Below are 8,197 nucleotides of genomic sequence, written 5' to 3' on the forward strand. Positions count from 1 at the left end.
ACAGGCCGCTCGCTCGATGTCGAGAGCTCTGAGAACACTCGACGCAGAGATTTGTCCCGTTCTCGGAAGTATTTGTCAAGATGCCTTGTGACTCCTGGAGTTGCTATGCAACCGTGCCGGCTCTGGGAACTCCGAGGCTGTTTCGCAGACCTGAAATGAAAGGGTGTCGTCGGATGTCAAGTGTTGCATTCCCTTGAACAGTAATAGCTGTGGCTCCCAGGGCACCGATATACCGAGAAATTCATCTGGGAGGAGCAGGACAGGTAGATTGGTGGGAGGGGAGGTGGGGGCGGGGAATTTCAGGGAACAGAGTGAACTCGTCGATGAGGCTGTTTATGGAAGCCAATCACAAGATGGCAGAGGCCAAGAGTGGTGTAGCGATGAACAGGAGCGGAAAGATTAGTGAAGGCAGTGAGTGTTGGTACGGAATCGGGGCTGGTAGTGTAATTGTGAAGTGGTGACAGCAGTGTGAGGAATTAGAAGCGATTCAGAGGACGAGACGGCAGTTCAGCAAGGACAGTGGAGAAGGGAGCACCACTCCCTGTCAAAGGTAAGGCACCGTAGTAAAACTTTATGTAGCTTCATTTAAGGGTGGGAGCAAATAATTCCGATCTCTCGGAGACTGGAGGACTCGTAGTTCGTGGGTTTTAAGAAGTGTCAGAAAGGACCGGAAGTATCTAAGCGTGTAACAGAGGCAAGTTTAAACCTTATTTGTCATAGTGTATAGAAGTAGTATTTATTGGACCATATAAATACCAAGCCTACAGGAGACCTTACATATCAAATTGTAAAAGAATGGAAAAGGATATGAAAGATGTGAGCAGAAACCTTTCTCATTTAATATTTATAATGTCATATGACTTTAACAGTTAGTCTTTCCATTTGTAAGCGTTAAATGTCTTAGTTGATTTGATTCGATGTGATTTTATCAGGAAAGCAAAAACAACATTGGTCAAGCCGCTGCTGCCGGCATCGAAACAAAGTTTATTGTGCGGTATCGTTCCCTCTGTCAGTAGTAAATCCAACCAATGCCCTTGAACAGTGCAAGGCGATCCTTTAGCAAAATGTCCTGGTAATTTAGTTAGTTAGTTAGTTAGTTACATGATCTATAGATAATTCTGAACCATAATTCATGATGATGTGGAACGAGTCAGTTTACATTCACATCGCCAATTAATTTGTACATACCGTTACATTCTGAAGATTTCAAGGCGTTTTTTCTTTTTTTTTACGAAAAGAAAAAGAAATGATATACCGAAGTCAGTTAGTAATTTCCTACCCACCACCCTTTAAACATTACTATATTACAGTATGAGAAACTCTTCTACTGAACGGAACAAGTTGCCAAGGAGAAACTTTCTCAGCTCGTTTTCAAATTTTACTTTCATGTCTGTCAGACATTTTATATCACTGGGTAAGTGATCAAAAAACTTTTGTTGCAGTTTTGTGGCCCCTTTTTGTGTTAAAGAGAATCTTGATGTGGAGTACTGAATGTAATTTTTCCTTCTGGCATTGTAACTATGTACCTCACGGTTTATTTTGAAATGCAGTGGATTGTTTACAACAAACTTCATGAAGGAATAAACATACTGTAAAGCAGTAGTCAGAATGCCGAAGTCTTTAAATACATGTCTACAAGATGATCGTAGGAGCGGCTACATTTTAATCTTACAGCACATTTTAGTCCAATGAAAACTTTCTTTCTTAAATATGAATTAGCGCAGAACGTTTTTCCACAAAGCATTATTTAATGAAAATATGCGAAATATGTCAGTTTACGATTTGTCTTTCCCCAAGATTTGCAATGGCTCTAAACGCAAATGTGGCTCAACTAAGTTGTTTTAGGAGTTCCAGAACGTACTGGCGGAATTAAAGCTGTGAGGACGGGGCGTGACTTGTGCTTGCCTAGCTCAGGTGAAAGGCGAAGGTCCCGAGTTCGAGTATCGGTTCAGCATATAGTTTTAATGTCCTAGGGAAGTCTGAGCGCACACTCCACTGTAAAGTGAAAAGTTCATTCTGTTTTTTCTTTTCCATTTCAAATTCTCATGAATATGGGTCCCTAAGAATGTTGAAGTCCTCACCTTATTTATTATCTCCTCACTATGTGATACATTTACCATTGGTGTAGTACCTCTAGATGTGCAGAACTGAATGTCTTGTATCTTTTTAAAATTGAGGGTGATACCATTTGCAGACAACCAGTCAACGGTACTTTTAAGAACTTTGTTTACCATATCTTCTGTTTCTGTAGGAACCCTCGAATTGATTACAACACCAGTGTCATCTGCAAAAATAATTAATTCTGCTTGTTATGTACTGGACGGGTGGTCGTTTCCATATATCATGAACAGTAGCGTACCTAAGATTGAACCGTGTGGAACCCCGTACTTTTGTTACTCCCCAGTCAGAATTACGTCCCTGAACTGCACTGCTTGAATTACTAAGTATTACATTCTGCATTCTTTTGCTTAGATATGACATTATCTATTGGTCGGATTGACCATCAAACCCTTAAAGCTTCAGTTTATCTAGGACAATCCTGTGATTCACACAGTCAAATTCCTGGAGAAGTCGCAGAAAATACCAACTGGCGCAACAACAATCCCTCTGAAACCCAAACTGTAAATTGCTAATGATACTACTGTTGCTAAGGTGAGGTACTATTACGGGGTACAACACCATCTCAAAAATTTTGGAAAATGTTGTCAGCAGTGAAACAGATCGGTAATTATTGATATCTCTTTTATCACCATTCTTAAACAGGGGTATAACAGTAGCTTATTTCAGTCTCTTTGGAAAAATGCCTTGAGTTAGTGACTCATTACGTATTTCAGATAATATTGGACTTATTATGTGGCAACTAATTTGAGTTATTTGTTGGAAACACCATCAAAACCACATGAGCTATTTTTGGGAGAATGCATAATTTTCTTAATTTCAGAGGGAGAAGCTGGTGATACATTCGTATGATTGAATTTTGTGAAAGTGACATTTTCAGCATACTCCTGTGATTTTTCTCTTGAGCTGTTTGTCCCTATGCTTTCTAGTACATTTAAGAAATGACTATTAAATGTATTTGCAACCTGTAACTCATCATTGATAACCCCTCCATTCAGGTCAGTAGAGATGTGTTCCGTCGCTGGTTATCTTGTCTCTCGTTTCACTACATTCCTTATAGCCTTAAGTTTGCTGTCAGAAGTACAGATTTCTGACGTTAATAACCTATCTTAGTAACTTTGAGTAGTTTTTGTAGCGTGCAACTACTTCAGGATCCCTAATTGTTCTGGCCAGAAGATGCATTTCCATTTTCTTTTCACGAGGTTCTTTAAACCCTCCAGTGATACAGTTTTTACATGCTGTCTAGTTTTCTTTCCGATTAGCTTATGTGGAAAGCTATTTTCAAGTAATGATACGAATTTACTATGGGTTAGATTAAATTATATGTTAGATTTGGTTCACTATAAATTACATCCCATGTCATCTCCTGTAAACTATTCTTAAGAACATTAGTCCTGGATCATTAATTATTTGAAGTGGTTTACACTAAGGAGTATCCACATTGGAAGAAACCTCGTTAATTACCCTAATTAACTGTGCATCATGATCTGAGAGAGCATTTGTTGCTGGGCAAACAGCTGTTGTATTGGTCTGAGTTTCATCAAAGTAAACATTAGAAATTGGGGACCTACTGTGTTGGAAAGTTAATTACGAAGATCCAGTTGCTGGATACAAATACTGTTTCCAAATTAAAAATGGCTCTAAGCACTATAGGACTTAACATCTGAGGTCATCAGTCGGCTAGACTTAGGACTACTTAAACCTAACTAACCTAAGGACATCACACACATCCATGCCCGAGGCAGGATTGGAACCTGCGACCGTAGCAGCAGCGCGGTTCCGGACTGAAGCGCCTAGAACCACTCGACCACAGTAGCCGGCTTGTTTCCAAATCAATTACCCTAGCAGAATCCCTTAGGAAATTTACACTGAAGTCACCTCAGACTATTAATATCTTGCTGCTGTCTGACAGATAGCACAGTAATGAATCCAGATTCTTCATAAATAGTTCAAAATTTCTCATTGGGAATCTGTACATAGTTACAATTAAAAGTGAATTATTTTTCAACATTAATTCACAAGCACACACTTCTGTATGCTGATCGCTATAGAATCTACTTGTCTCAGTGTTTTTGAATTCTGTCTCAAAGTACGTAGCAACTCCTCCTTTCCCCATCTTATTTCTGCATGAGTAACCTACAATAGTGTAATCTATACATAACTTGTCTAAACTTGTGGCGCTCAGAGAGGCACAGGATGACTATCTTTTAAGAGCTCTCTAAATTTTCCAGACAGGAAGCTCTTGCCTGCCTTTTCATGAAATAAGCTGATCTTACTTTTCTGTGCATTATTAAACCTTTTGTGGTGTCTTCTGTTATTTTCATATCTTTTAAAATAGGGTGCCTGAACCCTGATCCTAACATTAAAAAGGTGCCCCTCTGACACCAGTAACCTCAGGGATCTTGTTATGCGTGATGTTGCCCCCCCCCCCCTTATCCGCCGTATATTATCTGCATGAAGCTCAGTCAACCCATCTTTCCCTCTCCTACTCAGATGCTGCCACTCCCTGTCGGGCGTACACTTCCTGTAATGACAGGCTAGGCGTGTATGTAGTGTTTGGATATCGGCATTGGTTTCCCTACGGCTTGACGGTCATTATGAACGGACGCTGTGTTTTCGCGACTGTCTGAGGGACCACTGATTTCTGTTCAGAATAACTCCCTTGTCTCACTGGGTGAACCTTCAATAGTGAGATTGACAACCCAAAATAATTATGGTTATCGGTATTGGGAGGTTTGGTATTAAAAGTTGCCGAGACCAACTGACCCGATTAAGTAGCACACTGAAGGGAGGGAACATTTCAAATTCACTCTGCCAGTAGGAAAATAAATCTAATGTTTGGGTATCACAGTCCTCAGAGGAAGTTTCCATGCCAGTTCCCAAAGGCAAACATTATTGTGGCAGAGCAGACGGAGCATTTTTACAGCTTATACAGTGAGAGATTTGCAATGCTCCAGCGCCCTATCCGTTAACATAGCAATAAGAAACGAGTTGGTCTGGGGTACTAAAGAAGAGAGAAGGAAAATCGGACGTCCTGTTGTGCTCATAATATCGGGCAGTTTCAGACGCAAATGGGTTGCAGATGACTGTTTTGGCGCCAACTTGCTATTACTCTCCAAATGGCTTGCGAACGAAGCCCGCAGTGACCGTTAGACTGTCATAAAACTGAAACGGCCGAAAGAAAGCTCAAAAGAAGGAGTCTAAATCGAAATGCATGTAAAAATAGCGATTTATCTGATCCGAGAGCTAGCGGCTTAGTATTTTATGGTGTCGTCAACGAATACAGATAGAAAAAGAATGACATTTATGAGCAATTCCGAAAGGGACATGTGTCTGCATGAATAAATTTCGCAATAAGTGTAGGAGAGACACAATAATTCAACAGAGGGAAGGCTCATGAGGCAGACGAAATGTGTTGGATCTCTACTAAACTCTACTTTCAAATAACAAAAATTATATGTACGTGTATATAAAAATAGAGCACTCTTCACGATAACAATTCATGACATTTTTACATGCATTTCCCCATCATGGATAGCTGAAATCTAATTTCAGTGTAACACTGCAGAACCACAATCTAGAAAAAAACCGTAATAGTAGTTTCAGTTCACCGAGACATCACAAATCAGAAGATATCTTATGGTCTACCTGCGAGTTGTTTTATCACGCATCGATTAAAAAAACGAAACTATGTTATTAGCTACTGACTTCTGTGTGAGCTAAAACGACTGACTGACTGGTATTTTACTTACAATATTGTGTTTTAGTTATGACAAAAGACAGAAAAGATCTAATACTAATACTGTTGTAATAATATCCACCAGAGCTGCCTTTTTATGTGCTATTTTATATCTTTGACGAGCATCGACTGATTGCTATCATATTCGAAATATAGTATTGACTTTTCTTCAGAACTGGGAAACATTTCTTAAAAGTAACTCATTTCGTAATAGTAATGTTAAAATTAGATTTTCCACAGAAAATAAACTCGGAAGAAAACTAATACACGGAACAGACGAGGTTGAAAAATCCAGTCTAATCACTAGTTCCTACCTTTCCATTCTTCATAGAGCTGAAAATGGATGCTACATGAAAGTCTTAGAAGAAATAGAATTCGACACACATTCGGCAAAAAATCCGAATAACATATTGAACGACTAAATCGAAATAGAAATAAAAAATGTGTTCTGAACTTCAATTGAAATCATATTGGTTACATATAATTGAGAATAAATAAAAATTCTAAGTTTTGAGTGCTATGTTAATCAATTTCCTTCAAAGACATAAAACCTATAACAATTCTTATCACTCACCTATAAATCGGTATTGTTTCTACGAAGCAGATATAACACAAAACAGAAGTATTTCAGATTTGAAGAATGACATTTAAGATCTTACAGTGTAAGTAAAAACCATATAAAAACCAAAAGTTGCATATGCACGGTGATAACACCTTCAGTGTGGAGACTGCAGTACAGTATACATAGGAAATATTCAAGAAATGATCACATTACGAGACGTGCGTTAGTTGAGATTTTCAGATTTACACGACAATCTCGTGTCTGCTCAAAATTATTAGTGATTAACTTAAGAACACAGAGGAGTCACTTTCTTTTGTACATCATTCAAAGTGGCGGTCTATGACCAGATGTATGTCTCTCACTTCACAGTTACCTTTGCTTGTCTTCCTCGATTGTACTACATCTCCAATGACATTATCATTCACTTTTATGGGTTCATCGCGCCATTTATGATGCTCCCCGTTGTTATGAAAGCGGATTTGTAAACAAATATAGCTATATTTGTTTACAAAATGTGACAGTATACATGTGACGTGCTAAGGTAGTTAAAGGAACCTGTGACCACTGGAGACAGTGCCACAAGTTCCTCCGAAAAAAGACAACATGTCATACTAACAAATGTAAATCTATCTGATTATGGAGGTTTAAACCTTTGAAACGCGTCGTGGAGGTAGATAAACAGTGACTGGTAAGAGTAAACTTGTTGTTTCATTTAACGCGAACGATACTTAGCGCCAACGCTACACAGGGGATGACTTGAGAGTTCAGCTGATGATCTAAAGGACTGCTAATACCATCACTTTAACCGAGCGAGATGGCGCATTGGTTAGCCCACAGGACGCGCCACAGGAGGACGACGGTTCAAACCCGTGTCTGGCCATACTGATTAAGGTTTTCCGTGATTTCCCTAAATCGCTCCAGGCAAATGTCGAGATGGTTCCTTTGAAAGGGCACAGCGGACTTCCTTTCCCATCCTTCCGCAATCCGATGGAACCGATGACCTCGCGGTTTGGTGCCCTCTCCCCAAATCAATCAACCAAGCAACCATCATTTCTAAACTACAGTGCAATATTGTTTTAGTACTGTTATTTAAACAATTCCTTATATTTATAACTCAAGTATAATAGTTATGGTAGATGGAAGAAGTTAAGGCACATCTGGCACTCGTATATATCTCTCCAAGTGTAACGTACATAGCATGTTGACCATTTCTCTCATAAAATTCTGTGTATGCTGATGGTATGAGGTTATTCGTGTCGTTTAAAGTGCCGTGCTTAAGCCAGCGGTGCTATTAGTTGCTTGTGTGGAATTATAATTTAGTAGTGTGACATCTAATAGCGGTTCGTCCATTCTGAGAAATGATATTTGTATAAGGGAGGGCTTTACAGCTGTGTTTGCCAACAGCCTTGCCGCAGTGGTAACACCGGTTCCCGTCAGATCACCGAAGTTAAGCGCTACCGGGCTGGGCTAGCACTTTGATAGGTGACCATCCGGTCTGCCGAGCGCTGTTGGCTAGCGGGGTGCACTCAGCCCTTGTGAGGCAAACTGCGGAGCTACTTGATTGACAAGTAGTGGCTCCGGTCTCGGAAACTGACATACGGCTGGGAGAGCGGTGTGCTGAGTACATGCCCCTCCACAATCGTATCAAGCGACGCCTGTGGGTTGAGGATGACACGGCGGCCGGTCGGTACCGTTGGACCTTCATGTCCTGTTCGGGAGGAGTTAAGCTGTTTTTTTTTTTTTTTTTTTTTTGCTATGTTTGTCATTTGTTCTCGTCG

The 8,197-nt window shown here is 40.0% G+C and overlaps 1 pseudogene; it reads left to right on the top strand.

The window, feature by feature from the left end:
• The first annotated feature begins 7,815 nt into the window (after nt 1-7,815).
• On the top strand, nt 7,816-7,933 carry LOC124709298 (annotated as a pseudogene).
• Nucleotides 7,934-8,197: the final 264 nt, after the last annotated feature.

This window comes from Schistocerca piceifrons, chromosome 7 (assembly GCF_021461385.2).
Source record: "Schistocerca piceifrons isolate TAMUIC-IGC-003096 chromosome 7, iqSchPice1.1, whole genome shotgun sequence".
Lineage (NCBI taxonomy): Eukaryota > Metazoa > Arthropoda > Insecta > Orthoptera > Acrididae > Schistocerca > Schistocerca piceifrons.